This window comes from Odocoileus virginianus, chromosome X (assembly GCF_023699985.2).
Source record: "Odocoileus virginianus isolate 20LAN1187 ecotype Illinois chromosome X, Ovbor_1.2, whole genome shotgun sequence".
NCBI classification, from domain to species: domain Eukaryota; kingdom Metazoa; phylum Chordata; class Mammalia; order Artiodactyla; family Cervidae; genus Odocoileus; species Odocoileus virginianus.
In genome coordinates, this window is record NC_069708.1 from 43,315,566 (window position 1) to 43,328,230 (window position 12,665).

The 12,665-nt window shown below is 34.9% G+C and overlaps 1 long non-coding RNA gene across 1 annotated transcript in view; it reads right to left on the reverse strand.

The window, feature by feature from the left end:
* Positions 1–4,651: 4,651 nt before the first annotated feature.
* The window catches only part of LOC139033173 (uncharacterized), a 417,354-nt gene continuing 409,340 nt past the window's right edge, over positions 4,652–12,665 (reverse strand). The window contains exon 4 of the long non-coding RNA XR_011485796.1: positions 4,652–6,044. This is a non-coding gene — a long non-coding RNA (uncharacterized lncRNA). The remainder of the gene's footprint in view (positions 6,045–12,665) is intronic.

A 12,665-nucleotide genomic window follows, 5' to 3' on the forward strand; every position in this document is an offset into this window, starting at 1 on the left:
TTCACTTTAGTTCACTGATTCCTAAAATGTCAATGTTCACTCTTGCCATCTCTTTGTTGACCACTTCCTACGTACCTTGATTCATGAACGTGACATTCCAGGTTCCTATGCAATATTGTTCTTTACAGCATCAGACTTTGCTTCCACCATCAGATACTTCCAGAACTGGGTGTTGTTTCTGCTTTGACTCAGCCTCTTCATCCTTTCAGGAACAATTTCTCTGCTCTTGCCCAATAGCTTATTGGGCACCTACCAACCTTGGGAGTTCATCTTTCATTGCCATATATTTTTGCCTTTTCATACTGCTCATGAGGTTCTCAAGGCAAGAATACTGAAGTGGCATGAATATGTGGCATGCTGGCATAAGTCTTTTTGATGGAGGTCTCCATTACTGCCACTACTGGAACCATCAAGCCAAACTACAAGGAGGGAACACAGTCCCACCTGTCAGCAGAAAATTGGATTAAAGACTTACTGAGCATGGCCTCACCCACCAGAGCAAGATGCAGTTTTCCAGCAGCCAGTCCCTCCCATCAGGAATCTTCCACAAAACTCTTAACCTCAGAGGGAAGACAGAATGAAAACCACAATTCCAGAAAACTAACCAAACTGATGACATGGATCACAGCCTTATCTAACTCAATGAAACTATGAGTCATGACTTGTAGGCCACCCAAGATAGACAGGTCACAGTGGAGAGTTCTGACAAAATGTGGTCCACTGGAGAATGATCTTTTTGTAAAGAAGCATTTATGTGAATTTCTATTTCTTTTTCCCCTGTTCTTAATGCCTATGAAACTATTACTCTCTTTTATTGCCATCATTTCTATACCTTCTAGTTATCATTGACTCCTACTCATACTTTGCTGTCACTGTTAAAATAAATTGCCCATTTTTGTTAATTTTCCACTGCATCTCACTTTCAGACTCTAAAAGTGTTTTGTAATGTTAAGGTCTACTCCAGTGTTCCACTGATTGTGCAAAAACATCCACTATGATTTCTTTGCAATTCATTACTTGATAGAGGGAAAAGAGGTGACAGATAGAAAGTCAGTGAGGGTAGGAGGGGAAGCAATCAGGGGAAAACACGGAAGAAAAATATTTTTGAAAGTCCTACCTATAACTTCAATAAACCATCATTCAATGCCATGAGGGAAGAAAAATAACTTCTACACAATCAAATGGATAGAAACTGAACAATATAATAATCTTTTCAAAAGGGTGAATGTTAGAAAGTAATAAAAAAGAGTCATTCTCTTACTTCTTGTAATATTTAATATGACTATTTATAATGTACTATTGTGAAAGTAAATGAGCATTTATCTTATACCAATAAACTATTCATACAATAATAAAATAACAAGCCATAAACAAACCAGTGACAAATGCTTTGGGTGATGGCCAGTGCAGTAGAGACCATTGGAATAGAAAATTACCATAGTTTAGCATGATGATAGAGATGGAAATACCAGACCACCTGACTTGCCTCTTGAGAAACCTGTATTCAGGTTAGGAAGCAACAGTTAGGACTGGAGATGGAACAAAAGACTGATTCCAAATAGGAAAATGAGTATGTCAAGGCTGTATATTGCCACTCTGCTTATTTAACTTATATGAAGAGTACATCATGAGAAACGCTGGGCTGGATGAAGCACAAGCTGGAATCAAAACTGCCAGGAGAAATATCAATAACCTCAGATATGCAGATGACACCACTCTTATGGCAGAAAGTGAAGAAGAACTAAAGAGCCTCTTGATAAAAGTGTAACAGGAGAGTGAAAAAGTTGGCTTAAAACTAAATTTTCAGAAAACTAAGATCATGGCATCTGGTCCCATCACTTCATGGCAAATAGATGAGAAAACAGTGGCTGACTTTATTTTTCAGGGCTCCAAAATCACTGCAGATGGTGATTGCAGTCATGAAATTAAAAGACACTTACTCCTTGGAAGGAAAGTTATGACCAACCTAGACAGCATATTAAAATCAGAGACATTACTTTGTCAACAAATGTCCATCTAGTCAAGGCTATGGCTTTTCCAGTAATCATGTATGGATGTGAGAGTTGGTCTATAAAGAAAGCTGAGCACAGAAGAATTGATGCTTTTGATCTGTGGTTTTGGAGAATACTCCTGAGTGTCCCGTGGACTGCAAGGAGATCCAATCAGTCCATTCTAGAGGAGATCAGTCCTGGGTGTTCATTGGAAGGCCTGATGTTGAATCTGAAACCAATATTTGGCCACCTGATGTGAAGAGCTGACTCATTTGAAATGACCCCTAGGTTGGGAAAGATTGAAGGCACGAGGAGAAGGGTACAACAGAGGATGATATGGTTAGATGGTATTACTGACTCAATGGACATGAGTTTGGGTAAACTCGGAGTTGTTGATGGGCAGGGCGGCCTGGTGTGCTCTGGTTCATGGGGTCACAAAGAGTCAGAGATGAATGAGCGACTGAACTGAACTAAGAGTGATGAATAGGTTTCTGCCATCATCCCATTTATATTTCACTTTAATTTCTGGGAAATTATGATTATGAACCACTTGGATTATATTTTGAAAAAATAAACAGCTCCCCACCCATGAGCCTGACCTAAGCAATTTAATGAGAATAACAGTGTTTTAACCTTCTTTCATTCTTGACATACACTCGGGAGAAATTGCAGATGATAGTGAAAAATCACTACCAGTTTATAAAAGAAGAAATGAAACTGAAGAAATCCAGCTGGAGCAGGCTGCCCCATATTTAGCAAGAAAAGCACATTTTGGGTATATAAATTAAGCAATGATAAGGAAACATATAAGTTAAAAACAATTGATATTTTATTGTTGACTAACCTTAAGTGAGAACACAGTATTAGAAAGAATAGATCGAAATAGATTTTAAAATAAATGGGAAGGTAGATTCAAATAATGTTATTCAAGTAAGCAATGTACTTTTTAAAGCAGGATACAAGCATAGTTTGTGTTATTTTAACTAAACATATAAATAATTTTGAATTTAAAATGTTGCATGACTATAATTATAACAAATTATGGACAAAATATTTTTCAGGCAGAGGTACATCAGTTTTAGAGGCTGCATTCAATTTTACAAGTTTGTTCAGCTTTTAGCCTCTGTAAATGATGAGACAAAATAAATAGAATAGATAAATCTAAGAATGTAATAAATTAATATATGTCTTATCTGCCCAGTAAAATGTCTTTTGTTGACATGCATATTTTCTTCACTTTTACTTATGGAAGTGAAAGTCGCTCAGCCATGTGTGACTCTTTGCGACCCCATGGCCTGTAGCCTACCAGACTTCTCTGTCCATGGAATTCTCCAGGCAAGAATACTGGAGTGGGTAGCTGTTCCTTTCTCCAGGGGATCTTCCCATCCCAGGGACTGAACCCAGGTCTCCTTCATTTCAGGTGGATTCTTTACTGTCTGAGCCATCAGAGAAGCCCCTCCCTTTATCACAGTGTTCAACACAACACAGGGAAGAACCTTTCCCTTACAACACATGAAGATGAATATTGAAAATACTAATTTCATTTTTTATTACTCCAAGAAAAAAAACCTCTATGAACCTTATTTTCTCCATATGAAAAAATGGAGATGACAAAAGACCCCCTTGATCAAGTTTTTTATGAGAATCAGATGATAAACATAAACCTGTAAGGAGGTTTTCAAAGTGAGATATTTTGGCAACTTCATCATAGTCACCATCATTCTGGTAAATCTGCCAGGGGTGAAAGGATGATCAAATTAATAGTGATCTAGAATAATTCTGGAACAATGGAGTTTTCTATATTTTGATTAATCACCTCTATATTATAAATCAAAAAAGCTATATATGTATATATATCACACACACATATACATATTTACTTATGGATATTTTAGATTATGAGGTTATAATCATGTAAACCTGAAAGCATATTTCATTTTACTTAATAATAGTCAAATATAATATAATATTTATTATGAGCCAGGTACCATTTAATGTGTTTTACATAAAATAACTCATCTAATTCTCTAGACAACTCTATAATTTAGATGCTGTTATTATTCTCATCTTATAGATGCAGAAACAGGCACAGAGATGTTGTGTTTTTGGTCCCCCAGTAAGTGGTTGGACTAGATTTGAAACAGAAATCTAAAATCTTGGTATCTGCCACTATGTGATTCTGCCTCATTTCAATATTGATTGAGCAAGTATTATATGAAGTATACAGTGACAAGAAATAGAGCTATAATGCTGTACAAGATAAACAACATCCTTGACCTCATGGACTTTAAACTGCAGAGTAAAGAGACATTTACCAAATTTTCAAATGTAAAACTTCAACTTTGACTAGTGATATGAAAGAGTAGTACAGTATGCTCCAAGAACAGGAGCATTTGACCTAGTCCAAGAGGTAACTGAATGATTCCATGAGGAGTCTCAAGCTGAAATAGCAAAGATGAACAGAATAACTAGGTCAAGAAGAAAGGGAAGAACATTTAAAAAGGAGGAAATAGCATGTGCCAAAGCCTTGTTATGGGAAGGAATATGGCACCATATAAGACTTGAAAGACCAATTCCAGCAACTTGCAGAAACGTAGGAATGAGGGGGAAAAAAGGATGAGACAGTTGTTTTTTTGTTTTTTTGTTTTTTTTATTTTTTTCCATTTATTTTTATTAGATGGAGGCTAATTACTTTACATCATTGCAGTGGTTTTTGTCATACATTGAAATGAATTAGCCATGGATTTACATGTATTCCCCATCCCAGTCCCCCCTCCCACCTCCCTCTCCACCCGATCCCTCTGGGTCTTCCCAATGAACCAGGCCCGAGCAGTTGGGATGAGACAGTTGTAATGATCATCAGGGTCCAGATCAATCCAGGCCTCATAGATTTATTGGAACTTTTGATTTTGAAATTTAGAGCCATAGGAATCAATCAACATGTTAAAACAGAGTTTACATGCTAAAATTTACATTTTAAAATTATTATTCTGGCAGTTGAGTCTAAAAGTAGTTATTTTGGTCTTGTCAAGATGGTAGTTTAGCACAAAATGCTAGATATCTATCACTCAAATTTCATTATCCATGAAGTTTGACCCTGGAGGAATTTCACAGATGAATATCCTAGAATATAAGAAGTATAAGGAAAAGTGAAAAAAAATTCTGGAGACACAAGAAGCTATTTTGAACTGGAGAGACAATGATGAAGGTTGTGAAGAACAATAAATTTGATCTCAAGGATACATACAGGAATTTTCAATCAACAATTAAAGAATATATATTCTTCTCAAGCACATACTGGGCATTTTCAAAAATGGAACATCTACTAGGTAACAAAATACATTAATTTTCAATGCTTCATAACAAATAAGTGTCGGTTTAGTTATGTTTTCATCTGGTGGCTTAAGTAGGAAAGAAATCACTTACAAACCCCTTTTGGAAATCGGCATGTTCATTTCCTTATGGTTGTACAAATCATGACAACTTTCATCTTCAACGCCAAAGAGGAAAGAGATTTTCTGTAAGTTCAAGTCACTAACCTCTAGATCCTCTTGTAAAGGCTCAACTTATTAGGTCAGGCCCACTCAGGATAATCTTCCTTTGATTAAATAACAGTCAAGTAATTAGAGACTTTAATTACATCTTCAAAGTTTCATTATCCTCTCCTTATAAGGCTTATATGTCTTATATGGCTCTTCCCTGGTGGCTCAAACAGTAAATGCCTCTGCCTACAATGCGGGAGACCCTGGGTCGATCCCTGGGTTGGGAAGATCACCTAGAGAAGGAAATGGCAACCCACTCCATTACTCTTGCTTGAAAAATCCCATGGATGGAGGAGCCTGATAGGCTACAGTCCATGGGGTCGCAAAGAGTCGGACACAACTGAGCGACTTCACTTTTACTTTGACTTTCTCCTCATAAGATAAATGAATCAGGTAGCAATAACCCATCACCTTGGCCATAGACTGTTGGTTTGAAGTTACAGGTACCATCCATATGTAAATGGAATTGATCGTACAAGAGCATGATTCATGGCAGCTAGCAAAGATGTGTCTGTAAGATACAATTGAAAAAAAAAAAAAACTTGTAAGAACAGATAATATACAGACTATATTTTGATCCCTAACAGAAAAAAAGGTAGAAATTAGTAATGATAAGACAAATTTAAATATCTATTATAAATATAAAACATTTAAGTCTAATTCGTAGGACAAAAGAAAATACTTAAAGCTAAATGATAATAAAGCATTATATATCAAAGTGATGGAATTGAGAAACTTTAAATTAGACACAATACAAAGATTGCCACTATCACCAGTTTTATTCTATTACATTATAATGGAGATATAACCAGCACAACTAAAAAAGAAAAATAAAGTCATAAGGATTAAAAAGGAGGTAAATTGCCATTATTTGTAGATGAAATACTTATCTATATAGAAATCCCAAGGTAATCTACAGACAAATTATTAAAATGAATAGAAGGGCAGCAATAGGCAGCTAGAAATCAATATTCAAAAGTCAAATGGCATTTTATAAACTACAAATAACTAGGATCATTAAAAATTATAACATCATCAAAAATGATGATTCCCTAAATATATATATAATTAAAGATATTGATAATTTCTACGAGGAAAATAATAAAATTACATTGATATATTAAGGAAGATTTACATAGAAAGAGAGATATACCTATTCAGGATAGAAGGTGATATCATAATGGTGGTACTTTTCCTTAATCTATAGATTTAGTGCAATTCCATCAAAATTTAAACAGTTTTTCATGCAGGTTGATAAGCTAGTCGTAGAATTTTGTGGAAAAGTATCCTAAAATTAGCTAAGATGCTTCTGAGAAAAACAGCAGATTTGCTCTACCACTACTTGAAATTATTATGAATAGAGAGAGGGATCCAATGTTTCTCAAAGTGAAGGATTTGACACTTTATCCCACTTGCACCATATGATATATATCTGTGGCAGATAATCTGATGAGAAAGAATCCAGCAAAAAGAATCCATTGATTTTCACAACATCTGTGGGTCTAAATGTAGAGATTGATGGCTACAGTGTTTTTCTGATTGTTGATCTTGTTGTATCAATAAGGAACTCTTTTCATATGACCTAGATTTCTTATGTATTTTTATACATACATATATATACATATATACATATATGGCATATGTATCATAAATATATCTATAGCATATACATGGTATATAATTATACACTATATAATATATACTATAATTGTATTATGTAATACTGTATAATTATTTTTTAAAATAATTGTATTCATATATACAGATATATGCATATACATAATATATATATAATGTATACATATACATAATATACATGTTTGTTATTCACTCAGTCATGTCCATCTCTTTGCGACCCAATATACCGTAGCCCACTAGGCTTTTCTGTCCATGGGATTCTCCAGGCAAAAATAATGTGATGGGTTTCCATGTCCTTCTCCAGGGAATCTTCCCAACCCAGGGATCAAACCCAGGTCTCCTGCATTGCAGGTGGATGTTTTACCATCTTAGCTACTAGGGAAGCCCATAATATTGATATGTTATATATATATAATTGTATATTTTAATATATAATATATATACATGAAAATATGCATAATATATAAAATATAATGCAAGTATTAAAATGTTTTATAATTATACAATATTGCATAATATAATTATACTATATAGGATATAATTATATACCATATATATGCTATAGATATATTTATACTATAGATTCTATACATAGGTCATATATATATATGGATATAAAAACAGAAGACATTTAGGTCACATAAAAAGAGTTCCTAATTGACATAACCAGATCAACAACCAGAAAACGCTGCAGCCATCAGTTCCTACACTTAGACCCACAGATGATATGAAAGCTTATGGACTCTTTCTACTGGGTTGTCAGGTTATCTGCCACAAACAAGGGATAGCTAACAATGAATTTTCTCCATTTTTATACAAGAGATATGCAACCACCCTCTGTTCTCCCTCCTTTCAGTGAAAAACCCCTTTGGTTGCTTAAGATTAAATGGAAAGTATCCTGGGTTCTTAGCCTCACCTTCTGAAATATAAATACATCTTTCCAAGTGCTAAGTAAACCCCCGTTGTCTCTGTTTAAAAACAGAAATATTGCCAAGTTCTGGGCTTCAACCCTTTGGCATGTAAATACCAAGGGAGACAGAGCTCTAGTTTTCCTGGAATTTTGGGACTTATCCTAGGGGTCTAGTCAGGACTGTAACTATTTGACCCTCTCTGGAAGAGATGGAGACATTTTATTGTTCCTTTGGATAAAAGCAATTAATAGGGACAAATAGCTACAGGGAAAAAATCTCATTCTTGTGCATGTGAAAGGTAAAATGTTCCTAGGAGAAATTAAGACAAATATTTTCTATCTTTATATTTTTATATTTCAGGAGGTTATGGCTTTTTAACAAGAGGACTGAGAACTCTAGAAAGCTGTATTTCCTCACACTCACACATATATAAAATTTTGATCTGTCAAATATAGCATAGTAGATAAATAGGAAATGACTATTCAATAAAAGCAGGTGGAGAAAATGGTTATTCATAGGGAAAAAAGGAATTTGGACCGTTACACCATTCAAAATTAAATTTATGTAAGGAATTAAAAACCTTACATATAAAAACAAAATGGTATATTTTTTTAATGGGAAATATAGGTGAATATATTCCTGACTTCAGGGTAGAGAGGGACTTCTAAATACAAAACAAAAAATAAAAAACATCTTTTAATACATGATAAATTTGACTATATTAAAAGCAAAACTTCTGGCCACTGAGCAAAGCTTTTAGGTGAATAAAAACACAACACACACAAACACACACACATACACACACAAAAGAAAAGAAAAGAATCACAAGACACAGACTGGGAGAAAAAGAAATGTATTAGAGCACATATAAACAAGAAAGAATAGCAACTGAAAAACATGAATGTCATGTAAATCAATAAGAAGACACTAAATATGCTCATAGAAAAATTGGAAGAAGAGAGGTATTTCAAGTGAAGGAAACATTTACAACCAATAGAAAGAGATCCTCTATTCCATTGACAATCAGGAAAATACCCATAAAACTACAATAAGAGAACCCTATACTCATTCAATTGGTAAAAACATAATAAAATAAAAAAAAAGTATTCAATAAAAATAAATCAGGACAATGTCAAGATTTAGAGATTCAGTGAATCAATAGGCTATATATTTCTGGTGGGAGAATATTTTCTTGATGCAACCTTTTTGGAAAATAATTTTCATTAAATTAGTTACTTGTACAAAATATATTTTTGCAAATGTATACCATAAAACATGTAAAAACAGAAATATCAACAACATATAAACAAAGCTGTAACAACTCGAATGACAACATATGGGGAGAAAATAAACAGGGAGTATTCTTTCAGTTCAGTTGCTCAGTCGTGTCCGACTCTTTTTCAAAGCCATGGAGTGCACCATGGAGTTCCCTGTCCATCACCAACACAGAGAGCTTGCTCAAACTCATGTCCATCGACTTGGTGATGCCATCCAACCATCTCATCTGCTATCGTCCCCTTCTCCTCCTGCTTTCAATCTCCCAGCATCTGGGTCTTTTCCAAGGAGTGAGCTCTTCACATCAGGTGGCCAAAGTATTGGAGTTTCAGCTTCAGCATCAGCCCTTCTAATGAACATTCAGGACTGATTTCCTTTAGGATTGCTTGGTTTGATCTCCTTGCAGTCCAAGGGACTACTCAAACGTCTTCTCCAACACCACAGTTCAAAGGAATCAATTATTTGGCACTCATCTTTCTTTATAGTCCAACTCTCACATCCATACATGACTACTGGAAAAACCATAGTTTTGACTAGACAGACCTTTGTTGGCAAAGTAGTGTCTCTGTTTTTTAATATGCTGTCTAGGTTGGTCATAGTTTCTCTTCCAAGGAACAAGTGTCTTAATTTCATGGCTGCAGTCACCATCTGCAGTGATTTTGGAGCACCCCTCCCCCAAAATAAAGACTGTCACTGTTTCCATTGTTTCCCCATCTATTTGCCTTGAAGTAATGGGACTGGATGCCATGATCTTAGTTTTTTGAATGTTGAGTTTTAAGCCAAATTTCTCACTCTCCTCTGTCACTTTCATCAAGAGACTTTAGTTCTTTGATTTCTGCTGTAAGGGTGGTGTCATCTGAGTATTTGAGGTTATTGTTATTTCTTCTGGAAATCTTGACTGCAGCTTATGCTCCATCCAGCCCAGTGTTTCTCATGATGTACTCTGCATATAAGTTAAATAAGCAGGGTGACAAATATACAGCCTTGACATACTCCTTTCCCAATTTGGAACTAGTCTGTTGCTCTATGTTTGGTTCTAGCTGTTGCTTCTTGACCACCATACAGACTTCTCAGGAGGCAGGTAAGGTGGTCTGGTATTCCCATCTCTTTAGGAATTTTCCAGTTTGTTGTGATCCACATGGTCAAAGGCTTTGGTGTTATAAATAAAGCAGAAATAGGTGCTTTTATTTTCTGAAAATCTCTTAATTTTTCGATGATCCAGTGGATGTTGGCAGTATGATCTCTGATTCCTCTACCTTTTCTAAACCCATCTTTAACATCTGGAAGTTCATAGTTCACGTATTGTTGAAGCCTGGCCTGGAGAATTTTGAGCATTACTTTGCTAGCCTGTGAGATGAGTGCATTTCTGTGGTTGTTTGAACATTCTTTGGCATTTCCTTTATTTGGGATTGGAATGAAAACTGACCTTTTCCAGTCCTGTGGCCACTGCTGAGTTTTCCAAATTGGCAGACATATTGAGTGCAGCACTTTAACAGCATCATTTTTTAGGATTCTAAATAGCTCAACTAGAATTCCATCACCTCCAGTAGCTTTGTTCATGGTGATGCTCCCTAAGGCCCACTTGACTTCACATCCCAGGATGTCTGGCACTAGGTGAGTGATCACATCATTGTGGTTTTCTGGGTCATGAAGATCTTTTTTATATAGTTCTTCTGTTTTCTTGTCACCTCTTAATATCTTCAGCTTCTGTTAGTCCATACTATTTCTTTTCTTTATTGTGTCCATCTTTTCATGAAATGTCCCCTTGGTATCTCTTATTTTCTTGAAGAGATCTCTAGTCTTTCCCATTCTATTGTTTTCCTCTATTTCTTTGCATTGATCACTGAGGAAGGTTTTCTTATCTCTCCTTGCTGTTTTTTGGAACTTTGTCCTCAAATGGGTATATCTTTCCCTTTCTCCTTTGCCTCTAGCTTCTCTTCTTTTCTCAGCTATTTGTAAGGCTTCCTCAGACAACCATTTGCCTTTTTGCATTTATTTTTCTTAGGTATGGTTTTGATCCCTGTCTCCTGTACAATGTCATGATCCTCCTTCCATGTGTTCTCTTGTGTTGTTATTCATAAGATGAGTATTCTTATAAGATTGATTATTTATAAGATGCAATATTTTTCAGCAGTCAAAAAGTATGAACTGTAGTTACTAAGGGATAGAACTGAAGAGCATTGTCAATGTTTCCCAGATGGGACTACACCAAATAAGCACTCTGTATGAAAATTCAGTCTTGCTCCATGATAACTTTGAAATTGGCTATCTAATTAAAAAAAGAAATAAATGAAACAATACCACTCTACAGAACACTTAAGGAATGTAATATGATTTGTGAACTAAACATAACACAATACACAGAACAACAAGTAGACCTGAGGAATGTAAAAAGGAAGAGATTAACAAAGTAAAAGGAAAAATAAAGTAAGAAATAGAGAAAGAGTATAATAGTTTGGTCTTTAAAAGAACATAGTGAAAACATGAAATCAAGAAAAGCAAAGGTTAAACACAATCATATAACTTGAGAAAAAGGATAAAACTACAAAAATATAGGAATGATACATGAAATATAATGTTAACATATTAGCAAGTTTTAATGAAATAAACCAAAGGCCCTAAATATGTAGAAACCTGAAAGTTTAATAACTATCGAGAACAAAAGAATGATCACCATCTCCAACTTCCCAAATATTTCCTAACTTAGATTATTTAAAGTGTAAGATGTATTATATCTCCAATGAAAATATTATACCACTCAAAGTATTTTGAAGCACATGAAATAATGTAAAATTTAGTAGCACAATTCTGATATTCAAACTTGACAAATAAAGTCCAAATAAAAGGAAAGTAAGAAAAGAACACCAAGGATCAATCTTCACAATGAATATGTATAAAAATCTAAATAAAATATTATCAACTTAAGCCCATCATTAACTCAAAGTATAATCACAACCATAATGGCTGAGTTACAAAGTTATATGATCTGCACAGAAGATGCAGAATCAGTTACTCCTGCCTGCTGCCTTAGAGCTCCTTGCATTAAGCTTAGATCAGTAGTCAGATTTCCTTCTCATTTATTTTTAATTGTCTCTCATGGGCTTCCATCGCATTTCATGCCCTCTGTTCTCAAACTGCTCACCTATATGTATTTTAATGACTCTCAGTTTCAAAGAAAAATAATTGGGGTCCTAATTCATTTTCTCTCAGAGGACCCCTTGTAAATATCAGTTACAGACAGACATATGTGGGAGGCAATCATCCCCGTCCCACAGTTGCCAAAAGCAAAATTCACGTGGAAATTTGGA